Here is a 14,438-nt window from a genome sequence, read left to right on the forward strand (position 1 = left end):
CACCAGGAGTGGCTTCACCAGGGGCAAGGCATGGTTAAACTTCTGTGATGAAATGACTGGCCTAGTAAGTGAGGGGAGAGCAGTGAACATTGCCTAGACTTCAGTAAGGCTTTTGACACTTGGCCACGTAAGATCCTTATCATCAAGTTCAAAGGGTGGACTGGATGAGCAGACAGGGAGGTGCACTTAAACCTTGCTGAACAGTTTGGCCTGAAGGATGGTGATCAGTGACATGAAGTATAGGAGTAGCAGCTTTACAGAGAAGGCCCAGAGCTCTCAGTGAACACTAAGTTGAAGATAAGCCCTTGAGCAAAGGCAGCTAAAGGTATCCTGGGCTGCACTGGAAAAAGCACTGCCAGCAGGTGGAGGGAGCTGATCCTTCCACCCTCCTCAGCTCTGGGCATATTGGAGAGACTTCACCAAAAAGCCATGGCAAGGATGTTTATGGAACTGGAGCATTTCTTCTGTGAGGAAAGACTGAGAGAGATGGGACTGTTCAGCCTAGAAATAAGAAATCTCAGAGGGAATCTCATCAATGTATATAAATAGCCAAAGGGAGGGTGAAGAGAGGACAGGGCCAGGCTCTTCTCAGTGATGTCCAGTGACAGGACCAGAGGCAGTGGGCACAAACTGAAACATGAGGTTCTGCCTCAGCACAGGAAACACTTTTTCACTGTGGGGGTGACAGAGCACAGGTTGCCCAGGGGTGTTGTGGAGTCTCCATCCTTGGAGGTATTCAAAAGTTGCCTGGACATGGTCCTGGGCAACTGATTCTAAGTGATCCTGCTTGAGCAGAGGATTTGGACCAGATGACCTCCATGTACCCTCCAACATCAACCATTCTGTGATTCTGTGGTTTGAGCTGCTGGCCAGGGGCTTCTCAAGAGCATTTCACATTTTCAAAGGTTTCAGTATTCGGTGTGTTCAAATACTGCATATCAGTCCACCACTGGCTGCCAGCTGGGGGTGCTGAGGTGGCACATCATTTGCAGTAGACTATTCATCTGATAAAAATTTGCCATGTCATGGTTTGAGCCGCTCAGATCTCACAGTTTTGGTTTGCTGTTATAATTAAACTGATCTATAGACTGGCTGATCTGAGAGGGACAGTTCTGCCTGGGAAGGTAGAACCAGAGGGGTTATAAGACTCAGCCATATTCAGCCATGATATCCTGTGAAAGACCCAGCTCTGACCAACAGATTTGCCCTTCTTCAATGTCAAGGTGCATCTCAGGCTTCTTGAGCTCAGTCTCTTCCTGACCCTGAAAGTGGCAGAGTAAAAATCATGGCTCTTTTTAAATGCTACTGATTCATGGCACCAGAAATTATGTGCCTGGTGTTGAAATGGGGATATCTGCCATTATCCTATTCCTCTCCTGCAGGAACACCACAATGATTTACACTGAGTTTTCAGTATCAGCCTCAGGAACACTTCACATGTCACAGAGCTGTGGTCCCAGGATTTCTGCAGACTTGTATCTGCCTTGTTTACCTTAATTTCTAATTTTTGAGGTTTTCCTTCCCCCTCACAGGACCTGCAACCCTATCTGTTTGTCACATGAAAGTAGAGTTTCCAGAGATTAAGACAGTCCCTCAGGAGAAAGGCACAGCTACAGCAAATTGGCACATATGGGCTATTTCCAAAGTTGCTTCCAGTATTTTGCAGCTGTTAATGTGGCACCTTGGTTCAGTCCAGAACGTACCAGTACTAATGCAAGTCCTTGGGAAAAAATAACAAAAGAGGTGAGTGATTTGCCAGCTCATGCTTTCTTCATCCTAAACCACCTGTTTAAATTCATCAGAGCACCAGCAAGCTGCTTTGTGAATTCAAGCCTTTCTACTGAAGGTCAAACAAAATTGATAAAGGACTTAAAAACCTGAAATTTCAACTTTACTGACATTATTTTGACTGCCATTTTCCATATGCCTACCCTGTTGAAGGAGGATCTCTGTAAGTTTCTGCACCTTGTGTTGAGAATAAGAAATTATTTTGGTGGAAGAGGTTACAAAGGTGCATACAGGAGGAAATTCTTCTGAGGGTCTGAATATCCTCCATTTAAAGGTTCTGGTTGACCTGTCTGACTGAGACTCAAAACATGCACTGGTGGCTTCTCATTTGTGCACTCAGAGGAGGCAGAACCAAGAGGACACTATGGCTGGTATGGCTAAGGGCAGAAAACAGGCAGGCAGGGGTTCAGCTATTTATTCTCTAGTGGTTTTTCTCTAGCTTATGTTTGAGCTAAGACTCTCACAGGAGTCTTCAGCCTGTTGCCAGTGTGGCAGATTTCCAATCCACTGTAGCTATCACATAAGAAAACAAAAACTTTAGGCTGAAAAGAAGAATGAGAAACCAGTTCTGGGTCCTTGAGAGGCATAAATGGCAGCTGATCTGAGAGGGACAGCAAGGACTCTCTGCACAGGCTTCTTCTACAAAGGCTCACAGATGGCCTTACCCTGAGGCACCCCTCCAGCCGTGGACAAGCACACACCCCAGTGGGCTGTGCTGGATGAGAAAGGTTCAGTACGTCAGGTCTTTGTGGTGGCCACGTTCTCTCCCCAGCACGAAGGATCTGCCCAGTGCCGAGGCAAGCTCTGGCCATGGGCAGATGTCCTGCAGCCAGGCAGAGCAGCAGGGGAGGTGGCTGTGGTGGCAGTGACTGCTCTTCTGCTAGTTGTCCATCTTTTTCAGGTCTCTCATCAGCAAGCCACCTTCAGTGCCTCTGGATTTGCCTATACACTCTTCCAGACAGAGGTTACATGGAGCAGAGGAGAGTGGAGCTGTGACAGATCCAAGGGTCCCCAGGAGGGACAGTGGTCACAGGGTCCACCATTTGTCCAAGCTGCTTGCAGAGCTTGGCATGGCACCCAAAACCAGCCAGGGGAGGTGTTTTGCCCAGCACTGGCACCCACCAGCACAGACATTCCTTCAGAGAACATCTCTCCCTGATGCCTTTTTCCCCCCAAAGAGCCCAATCCCAGCCCGTGCCCTGCGTGCGCCCAGCTGCTCACCTTGAGTGAAACCAGGGAGCGATTTAGTGATCCTGCAAGCAGGCTGGGACAGATCCTCCCGTCTTCATTCGTCTTTATTCGCTGTGAGTTGTGCTGTAGGCAGTTACAGTCCCACGGAAATCAATGGGATAATGAATACTAATTAGTGGCAAGCCACAGTGGGGGAATCTGGCAAAACATCTGTCCTTGCCCCAGGAGTGGGAGTTCCTCAGGTCCCTGCCATTGTCACGCAGTTCGGGGGGCCTTCACGAGCCTGGGGAAAGCCAGATTTTGAATATTTACAAGCAGCATAAAAATTGGCCCCAAAAATCACTTTCTCATCAGTTTCACTAAGCCCTAATTATAATGTAAATTGCAAAATTGGAAGGAATTCAGAGACGAGCAACAAATACGACTAAGGGGATTGGAGGATTGATTTATGAGAAAAGATTAAAAGACCTAAGAATTATGCAGTTTGACTAAATGATGACCATGGGCCTGATCTTGCAAACTTTTCTCAGAGATGGCTCTCCACATTAAAGAGCAAGCACAACTTAAAAATATCTACCATCTCCTCCAGTGAGAAGTTCTGCAAATCAGTATCCCAACCTAAGACAGAGGGGAGCATTAGTTTTCATCTTGCAGCTAGTGAAAGTAAAAAATTCCAGTACAAAGCTCAAAGATTGTTTTCATTTTTAGGGGGTGTTGTATGTGAAAAAAAAAACCAACAAAAAAACTCAAACCAGAATTTATTCACATCAGAAAGAAATGGGAGTTATGTAAATACATAAGGTCTGAAAATGACCAGTGTAACAGGAGTGATAGAAAAATGATGCTTTTCACATGGCAGGCTGTTAAACGTCTTTATTTGTACCTTTCTGAACTGATGAATTGTACACTTGCATGAGTTCTACACAGCTTTTGGTGTTTCTGAGGATCTACTTAAGCTGTAGAAAACATTCTAAAGATGTCACAGGACCAAGCATACAAAGCAATTCAAATGACAGAAGAAAACAATAGGAAAGTGAGAGATGCAGCACCTCAAAAGGAGAGATGCAACGCCAAGTCCTAAACTGTCTTCTTGCCCCATGACATGGCTGTGTTTGAAAAACCAAGGTGCAGTAGTATATCACTTACCAAAGCATGGTTTCAATACTGTTTTAATAATCATCACAAAATGAAATAAATAAGATTTATCATGATTGGCGAGTAGGTTCTCCTAAAGAAAAAATTAGGTAGTATTTTCCTTAAAGTCGTATTGAAATAGTTTCCTTCTGAAAAAACAGCTTTCTCTTTGTTAAATTTGGGAAACATCAGAACCTTCAACATATACAGGTTTTTCTCAATTAAAAATGAACCTAATTTAAAGTGTCAGGTGAATCAGAATTAAAACAAACATTGAATAAAAAGTTATGAAATCAGAAGCAACCCCAAAACTCGTATTGATCAAAATGTAGTAAAAAGAAAAAAAAAACCCCACACTTCTGTTGTTTGGCTCAACCTGAACAAAATTCCACTCATTTTTTACCTGCCTGTCCATCTCTCAAATCCATCACTCATCAGGCTCTTGCTTTGGGTAACTAATCTTCCTGTTGTGCCAGAGCCTGGCTTGGACAAGGATTCAATGCATGACACTGGCTCTGCAAAATAGGGTGCACGTAAATAATGCCTCCAATCTTGGCACAGCAACTGAAAATTCTCACAGTGCTGGTCCCTAAACCAAACCTGGCCCAGAGACATCTGTCTGAGTCCACATTGCAATGGAGAAGGCAAGTTCCCAGCATCTCCAGGAACAGCCTCAGTGATTCAACAGATTCATATTTATATCACCAAGCAGAGAAGAAGTAATGCCTATTTCAGAGACCCTGGAACAAAGAAAAAAAACGCATTATCTTTCCCAAAAACCTCACAGCTGCTTATCTGAAGCAGTTCATGACAGTGAAAGAACTGGATAAACGTTTCATGTAATGCTGCAATGAGATTTTTAAAGGCAGGCATGATTTCACTTAGGCAAGCAAGGGAAGGGTGAGTCAGCAGATGATTTTGTAAGAGCGATCCACAGCTGGCTCCAGTGTGGTGGCTCCAATGTGGCCAGCAAGGCAGGCTGGCTGGTGGGCTGGAAGGGTGCCAGCTGTGACCCCGACCTGCCAGGACACAGCCACCAAAGGCAACACGGAGAGAAGCAACACCTGAGAAAAACTGCTGTGGCAGGGAAGGCAAATGCCATGGTAGAAAAACACCAAAAAGTCTTTGTAAGCCAGGGTAGTCCCCCGTGGTCTTCATCCTCCCTCCCATGGCTGCTTCCTATTGCATCTCTCTGAATCCCACAAAACTTCCTCTTACGGAGGAAGAGGAAGATGAAGAGGGAGAGAAAGGCTCTAGGAGGCCTGGGAGCTGATGACCCCCTTCCCAGCTCCTCTTTCACACAAGTCTGGGTCCCCCTTACCCCATGGGACAGGGCTGATGACCAGCTGGTGCCAGCCTTTCCCCACCCACCGTAGTGCCTGGTTGGAGCCAGCTGCTCTAGAACTGCCTGGGAGCCATGGTACAGCAGCCCCATCCAACCCCCAGGCAATGCTGACACAGTTCTATGCAGGATTCCCACCCAGGAGACCAGTGGAGTTGCAGGGAATGATGCTACGACGTCTGAAGAGTAGGTGAGAGATGCAGCACCCAAATGAAGGGCAGGAAGGTGTCCTTCGTCCCTCTCCGAGCTCAGGGACATCAGGGCCTCCTCCCTCTGTCCCTGTGCTGCAGGAGAAAGCAGGAACAGCCAGGGAGGAGGCATCAGGGTCTCTTGTCACAGATCTGCACAGCCGCTGTTCCATGGAGGGAGGCGATGGAAGGAGGAACTGAGAGGCACAGCCTCTATAGACCACAGAATTCTACCTGTGGTCTGTAGACCGAAGCTTCATCCAGGTTTTTTCCTGCTCACCATCCTTTATTCACATCCCACTGGCAAAAATATCCTACATAAGTGTGTTCTGCCTCACATCTGTACCAAACACGAGCAGCACCTCGGCCAGCCCCAGGATACTCATGAGGTAACATCAAAACACCTTCAGTGAGAGAAAAGGAAGCAGTGAATAGGGGATGGTGAGCAAGATAAAAAACTGGATGAAGCTTCAAAAAAACTGTGGATTTGTTCACAAAATTTGGGGGGTTTGTCAACCCTAATTTTTATAATAACCCGTGCTTTGAAGTACATTTTGCCATGTGAACTCTGATAGGTTTTCACGCCTTAGTCTGATACTGCTGTTCTACTCGATATTTTCTCTGGTTATTCCTGCACAGGTTCACACTCACCATTGCATTTCTTTTTTTTTTTTTTTTTTTTTTTTTTCCCTGCCTTGCAAGAAACTCATAATCAGCCTCCCTGAAAAACTCTGCAGTTCAAGAGTGCCATCTTGAGGCGTCCTACGTATAAGGACTGTGTGCTGATTGAACCTCGAGTATTCAGGGAGTTATTTACATTTAAAATATCATTTAAAAAAGGCATGAGCATGTGTATAGAGGGGCAGTTCATTTCTGCTGTGTATTACCTGGAGCTAAGGGATCTAGCCAACAGAAATGTCAAGATTTTCAAAAGCAAACAACACTAGTGACTGCTCTGCTTTGGGATACAGTACTTGAAATGCCTCAGGAGATACCTGGGGTTCAGACTGTGCTCAGTTCCAGCCATCTGAAACATCAATGAACTTGCAAAGTATTTTAAGCCAGGTACTGAAAATGAATAATTATTATTGTAATGTTTTTTTCTATAAGATGCGTGTTTGTGCATTTATTTTAAGTTAAAGGCAATGTCAGAGGCCAAATAAGACTTTGGCTTTCAAAACTATTTTAAGTCTGCATGGGGAGAATATTGCTTTAGATATTCCCATGCTTTAAAATAAAGGAGAAACCTTTGTGCTTTGGAGTATAAGCTTAGGGATTATTATGAAATCTTTCTGCTTCTACAGCATAGTCCAGACACCAGTAATTTATCCCTGCAGGAGAGCAAACAGGCAGATTGTTACAACAAATCATGCACAGGTTGAGAATTTACCGTTGAAAGTGGGATGTTGCTTTTCATTCTTCCTGCTGTAGCTGCCAGGTGGCTTTGGGCTTGGGAAAAGGATGTGTGCCAGCAGGTTCACAATGAAGTGCCCTAAGGATGAGGTGCCACAGGAAACCAGAGACCCTCAAAAATACGCATTGTTAGCACCACAAATAACCCCATGTTTCCTTGTGATACTTTTCATTTGGAAGCTGAGCAGAAACATAAACCTTTCTGAAGTGATTGCCCATGATGTACATTGCCCAGTTATCAGCACTATCAAAGCTGCACAAGTATGTTTCTTTTGGTATTTTTACAAGAATTTTAGATTGCATTAGATGGGAAGTCCTAAAACTGTGAATTTGACTGGAGTCCAGATGAAAAGCAATCTACCTCCAGCTACGTAAGAGTCAGTCTACAGGAAGAAGTCCTGCTTGTTTTCCAGCAGCAGCAGACTGCAGCAGAAGGTAATTTTATCCTCAGCGTTTAGTACAGCTACAACACATCTCACAAAAGAAATCCAGTCTCGGCTCTGATCATCCTTAAACTATCAGGATCTGAGTCATATCCCGGTCTGGAAGGAGGAGTGGGTAAGAAACTAATTTCCCTTTCACAGCAAAGAAAACCACGAATTTAAATGATTTTTTTTCTTGCTCAGAAGCCCAAAATACCTTGCTAATAATCAGTGAAGTTGTGTCAGATCTTCTGAACAGGGTGGGAGCACCTTGGGACAGCCCATGGACTGCACTTCCCACACAGACCTCCTTGTGCTGTCGGCCAGGGCAGCGCTGGGATAACTTGGGCTGAAAGAGAGGATTTTTTGATAGTCCAACAGAGCCTAAATAGGACAGCCACAGTCGAGGGCTTAGAGCAAATGAGGTCTATCTCCACAAAGAAAGGCCATTTTGGAGATCTAGATTGTCTTAAAACTATTGACAGAGAATAAATGCCTGATTCTGGGTGCAGCCTGTGTTATTAATTGAGGACTAACACACTGCTGAGCATGAATGGCGCAGCAGAGTCTGTCTCTGTGTGAGTGAGAGATCGCTGAGACTAAGCTGGGAGCTGGTTCACTTGGAAACTATGGCTTGGGAATGAGCCAGGTGTCTATTTTGGGTCTCTTCATAGGCTGGAATTGCCTGCAGTCAAGCTGGACTCCTTTCTAGGACAAGCCAAAATGCTGCTCTGTCTTCTGCAGGAGCAAAGAGTAAGAACAGAGCAATCACTAAAAAGGTTTCAATTTAGTTGACTCTTAGCTCCAGGGATGTTCAAATAATTTTCAGCTTGCTACTGTAATTTTTATGATAAATTTCCAGTGACAATTGGGAAGCTAATCAAAAGGTTCAGGAAGATTTACACAAAAGTTAATTCTGCAGTTTAATCAACTACTGAAACATTTTGAATGTGGAAGTTTTGACAATTATTTAGCCAAATGCTACATTTACATTTGCCAACGAGGGATAAAATTTGAGTACATGTTAATATCCTTTTGAATGTTTCACAAAATTTGCATTAATCAAGGTATTACTAAGTTGTCTTTGAAGTTTTTTGTTTTGCAGTGACTGCAGTGCATCATAACATATCTTACGTGGGCTGTAAAAGGATGACATTGTGTCCTGTCACATCTTCAAGTTGTATTCTAAGCAAGTATTTTTGCCTGTGTTAGTATGAAATCTAAGTGTTCTGGAAAATTGTAATTTAGGAGCCTTTTTTGTTTATCTTATTCTGTACTTTCTTAAGATATTTTAGGTACTTAACATTCATATGTATGCCTTTCTACAAACTTGATTTATAATTATAAATCAAAAATAATTAGTGCTGCCTTCTAAAAGGATTCACACAATTAAAATTTTAAAGTTTTTTCTGTGAAAGATAATAAACTTTATTCTCTGAAGAGATAAATGGATAAAAGAAAAAGAAAACTTGCTTTACAACCACTGGCCAAAGACTAACTACTGACAGTGATTGGGGTGATTTTCTCAGATTATGTTCAAAAATGGGACTGAAGGACATACATCAGGAGAAAATCATTTCATTGGAAGGAGAACAGCAGCTTGTCTGTCTTGAGTTAAGCCATCACTGCAGTGATTTGGAATGGTAAATGCAGGAACATTCCATGGATATAGTTGTGAGGTAAGAAAACCATTAGCGGTTTCAGAAGATATTTCTGCCAGGGACATGCAGATCATTTTTTTTTTTGTTCCTGCATGTGTAAGAAGTATTTCCAGGAGAATTTAAATAGCATCACTTGCTTGAGAGCAAACTGTTGGAGCTCCTGCAATGAGAACAGAATATGGAAATTAACAATAGAAAAGAAAACTGTTGTTTCAAACACTCTCTCCATGCATTGGGAAACACAGAGCTCTCCACCAGTGCTGCCATCAGCAAATGCCAGCTGCACATTGTGAAATGCTGGGTATAGCTCTGTGATAAGCTCATGTACATATTTTTCTGCTTTAGGCAAAGAAACTTTAGGAATGGGACCTAAAAGAAGGATTGTCCTTGAATGAACTCTGAAAAAATAAAGCCATATAGAACCTGTATGTAATCTTCTTACCTTTATGCTTTTTTTTTTTTGATCCAGTTGTAAAGTGAGATGCCAGGTTCACCTGCCTGAAGGTCTAGAGTTGGAGAAAGCTGAAGAGGAATGTAAGCAAAGAGACCCAACCAACCTCATGCGCAAATAAGTGAGAAAATCATTACAAAGAGAGCGTGTGTGCACATGCAAAATTTTGCCATGTGAATGATGGTATATATAAATACATACATGCTACATTGCAGCTGAAGGCACGATTGTTCTACAGTCAACCCCAAAACTGCACAAATGGGAACTTGCAAGTGTGTGCAGGCTGTGAATTCCTCATGGTGTGAGGAGGCACCATGAGTGTTACCTTCACCTACACCAGGCATCAGCCAAGCCACCCATGATACAAAGCCAACAATATCAGTTCAACCCAGATTGAAAGAAAAAAACTAATTGTAAAGCTGTCCATATTTAAAAAATATAAAATAAAAAATAAATATGTGTCTCTGTGTGCAACACCAGCTGTCTTGAGGGGATTCAGCGTTTCTGAGTAAAAACACCAGTGCTAGAGCTCTCCAACCTCACCCTTGTAGCAGGGCTGGTGCCTTCACCAGCTGGGCACTTTGCACCAAATCCACAGCTGTGGACGTGGTGATGGGGATAACAGCCACAGACTAGGGGACAGAAGGGAAAAAACCATACAGAAAGCTGTGCATGCCTTCTTCCTTTGCTAATTTTCAATCTTACCCTGGGGGAAGATGCTCAGTTTGCCTGTTAAAAAGCTGAAGATCCAGATGGGAGCAAGGCAGTAAGCAAGACGGCTGTGGCTGCTGGCATTCCTAAAGCAGAGCCACTTACTCTTGTTCAGAAACAGTTTTGACAGTGTTAAAACGAAGGGAGGCAGAGGAAGTTTGCTGAACACTTCTTCCATCACTGTGGCCATCAGTGGGGCTGATAGTAATTGTAGGAAATTAGTGCAGAAAAAAGCAGCTGCAAACACAAGCACAGCCTCAAGCTATCAAAGTGACTCCTGAGTATTATTTTTTTCTCACTGGAGAGGACTGCCCAGTCTCCCAGGAAACCAAGTTTGGCTACATCCTCCTCTTACCTTTCATGTAATGTCAATAACTATTTATAATTGTTTTTTTCTTCACATACAGTCAGAATACACATTAACTCCAGGCAGCAGTTTTTTTCTTTTCAAAGTCGGTGGAAACACAGGTTTCAATTTCCTCCCCGTTTCTGCTTTATGATTAATACACATCTCCTTTGCAATGGCTCATATGCTGTCACTTTTGAACAGAAGAGCACTAGGGAACTTCCAACTTGGAAATTAATTACAGGAATAAAGGCTTCTCTGCCTATTTTCTAATTATCCCTTTCTTTGTTAATGCCAAATAATGCCTTTAGCAGCTTCCTGGAAAAAGTCTCATTGATCCCACTCTGTGATTATGGTGCTTTTATCTCCCATCTGTGCTGTGAAAGCTACAGACCCTCCATTTCCAAAGCAAAAACCTCCATGATTAAAATCATTAGTACAAACAATAACATAAAATAAAGAAAGCTGTACAGGTACATGATGCAAGCCATACACAAGGCAGCCTTATCTAGTCATGGATGAAGGAGGCGGAAAAAAAAGACATGACTCTGTGACTGAAGGACAAATTAGACTTTAACCTAAGAAATTTTGCAGACACTGAGAAAACTCCCAAGCATTAAGAGTCCACTGGTGAGATGGCTGAACAAAGGTCATGTCCCAGCCAAGGCTGAGCTCTGGAGCAAAACAGTTGTGCTGCTTCACTGCTCACATTTGCTCTTTGCTAACCTCAGTTGCAGAAGGGGCTCTCACAGGTCAAGGTGCCATGCATGTCCACTCTGGCTTGCCCCAAAAAGTTGGGAGAGCAAGTAGGATCTCAGGGATGGAGCTGGAATTGAGACGGATGATAACCTGAGACCAGAGCCAAGAAGAGAGGAGGTCTTGCCAAGCTCAGGGATCAGGACAGGAGCACCCTGGGGTGTCAGCCACAGGAGGTAGCAGCAGCCCCACATTCTGTCTTTCCACCTCCCCCTGCCCAGCACGGGGAACCAGCAGGGATGGAGTGATAGGGTTTTTACAAATTATTCAATCACCATCCAGCTTTGCCAAGTGCCTCTGAGAGGAGGTTTTCATGTACAGCGACTTTTGACCAGAGCCCAGAGGAGGGAGTTTCCCAGCATGGCATCCCCCTGCACCCATGGCAAGCACCTGATGGCTGCTGCTGCACTTCCCCAGTGAGATATTCCCTCCTGATGGGAGCAGCCTGTGCCCTGGGAGCAGGCACTTTGCAGGAAAAGCAGAGGACAGCCTGTGCTTGCTTGGAACAGCTCCACCCCTCCTGCCACACCTTGTTCTGTACCCACCTGCCAGAGCCTCCTGGGGACGCCAGGGCAGGGCCAGCAGCAGGGCCAGGTGGGCTGGAAGAGCTGGATTCCCAGGACAGAGCTGTCAGCACAATCCAGGGATCTGCCAAAGTTACGAAACTCACAGAAAAGCGCACGTGTGTCATTTCTCGCCGCATGCACCTCATGTCAGACCTTGTTCTCTTTTTTTGCTTTCTCTTGGTTTTGGCTCCACAACTTGTTGTTCTCTAGTTTGTTCTCATGATCCTTTGAGTTGTGCCATGGTGCTCTGAGCTGCTTGCAGAAGAGTTGGCTAACAGCTCCCGTTTTTCCTCCCAGTGTGATTTAACCACGGAGAGCCGGAGGGGATGACGTTTGTGCAGGTTAGGGACCTGGAGGCCTGGAAGCACTGCTGCAAGCCTCGAGGATGATGAACTGTTGTGTAATGGAGTGTCCAAAAAAGTACACTGAAAGCTGAATTACAAACACCTGGGGAGCAGGGGTGCTCTCACCTCCACCTCCCCCACCCTCCTTGCAATGTGTGAGTTGGCTTTCCATTGCTTCCCTGATACTTTTTTTTGCCACTACGGAAGAGGCTAAAGCTTTTCCAGGGGAAATACTAGTGAAATGTCATGGAGCATCATAAGTAACACAGCACTGGGTTCCCCCCTCAAACAGGACCTCAACAGCTCAAAAGCCGCTTCAAAGAAATCACATAATGGCAGCAACAGCAGCAATAAATGTCTGATAGAGCAACTGGAGAAAGTTCCATGAATTTTAAGACAATGTGTGCTGTCAAAAAAGAAAAGGAAAAAACCTCCCATGTGTTTAAGTGTTCATTATGCAAAAATTTCTATCTTTTTTGGCAATTTCTTGAAGGGCTTGATGTTTCTTGGGTTTTCTTCAAAGAAGATCCACAGAAACCAGTCAGAAAATGAGCACATTCCTTGTAATACCTAAAATTAACAACTGTGAGGCCCCAGTCTAGACCTGATGCACTTCTTTAAAATTAGGTTGGCCTGCACTTTTCATTTATTTACTCACCCAGCAGCCTGAGGGAATATTCTTCGTGTGTGAAGCAAAGCACGTGCCCTTGCAAGAGCAGATTTTATGTCCCTAAAAGCAAAAATGTAATGCTGCAAATGAAGGAATGCCTCATTAGAATTGCATTTACTTCACCACAAATGCCAGCCAAGAACTTTTTTTTAAAACATATACCCACACTTAGAGCTTCCAGATATATTCTGCTACCAAAAAAGGGGCCACAAGTGGCCTGTGACATGATCCCTTGTCTAAGGGTGTCTTTGCAGCTTATTAAAGAGATGCCTAAGGAACATGTAAGCAAAGGGGTTGTGGGGAAAGAGAGAGGTTGAGGACAGCTGGCAACAATCCCAATTTAAGAGCAATTCAAAGAAAAATGGGGCCCAGGATGGGATTCTCATCTCTGTCTTCACACAACTTGCCACCAAGAAATACTCTTCCCTACAGACAGTTCCGTCACAGCAACAGCTGAGGATCAAAAGCCAACCTTGAAATAACTTACTATTAAAGTTTATTTTAATAAAATGAGTTTTGGATGAAAGTTGTTGAAATTACAGCAGATTCTTTTTTTTTTTTCCTGGTTGGATTCAGTTCTGCTTTCCCATCCACATTTTACTATAAGCAAGGTTATGGCCAACTTTTTTTATCTCAGTGAAATTTTACCTTTGTGGATTAGGAAAAAAAAGAAAGTGGGGTGTTTGTTGTAAAACACTGTCAGGAATTCCCCCAACTAACGCTCCTTTGCTCCTCTCTCCATAGGCTGAGACACAAAGTTTTGCTTTTGGAATGGGAGTAGTTTGCATATTGCAGCTGGGAAAAGCACATCTCTTTCCGAACTCAGGGAGGCAAAGGCAGCCTAAGGAGGCACTTGCATGGTAGCAATGCAAAGAGATGTTAGCTTGGGCTCCCACAGACTGCTGTGACTACCCGTGCCAAGAGGAAAATGTATTTTATTTACAACATGCAGGAAAGTTGCAGAATGTTTCTGAAGATTGGTGGCTGCCCTGTGAATTCACTCTCTCCAGAGTTCAACAAGCAGTCAGCTGCTGAAAGAGCCTCTGAAAGTTTTCATTGAGTTGCTGGCTGCCTCCCCTCACCAGCTATCTTCCTGATTGAGGTTAAATAAGGACAAGCCTTTAAAACTCTACTATCTTAAAACAAGTTACCTTATTTTTTGCTGATTTGGCATCTATTTCCATGGAAACAGGAGCAAGAACTAGAAGCCAGCAGCTGAAGTTGGCTACACTACTGCTCTTGGCTTGTTCTACTTCCATTTCCATGGAAACCGATGCAAAATCAGTGCAAACAAGGCAAAGTTTGATTTTTTTTTTAAATTAACCCTTTCTTGATTTTCCACTTCTAGATTAATTTGTTGCCAGAAATGCAGACACAAAGTCACTGGAAATGCAAGAAAGAGCAGCACAGATGCCTTCATGAGCCTGTGCAGGTGTTTGCATGTGAGTATGTGTG

The 14,438-nt window shown here is 43.9% G+C and overlaps 1 long non-coding RNA gene across 3 annotated transcripts; it reads left to right on the forward strand.

Annotated features, from left to right (window-relative positions):
- Positions 1 to 3,129: 3,129 nt before the first annotated feature.
- LOC121667535 lies at positions 3,130 to 10,049 on the forward strand. 3 transcript variants are annotated; one of them, XR_006017094.1, is made up of 3 exons: positions 3,157 to 6,708; positions 7,345 to 9,157; positions 9,617 to 10,049. It is a non-coding gene; the product is annotated as an uncharacterized LOC121667535 (long non-coding RNA). The 3 variants fall into 3 exon arrangements; XR_006017095.1 differs by having other exon boundaries at positions 3,130 to 9,157; positions 9,609 to 10,049; XR_006017093.1 differs by having other exon boundaries at positions 3,130 to 9,157.
- Positions 10,050 to 14,438: the final 4,389 nt, after the last annotated feature.

The sequence above is a fragment of the Corvus kubaryi genome, unplaced genomic scaffold (genome assembly GCF_017639235.1).
Source record: "Corvus kubaryi isolate FWS band 111438036 unplaced genomic scaffold, C.kubaryi_AGA036_p1.0 133, whole genome shotgun sequence".
Classification (NCBI taxonomy): Eukaryota; Metazoa; Chordata; class Aves; order Passeriformes; family Corvidae; genus Corvus; species Corvus kubaryi.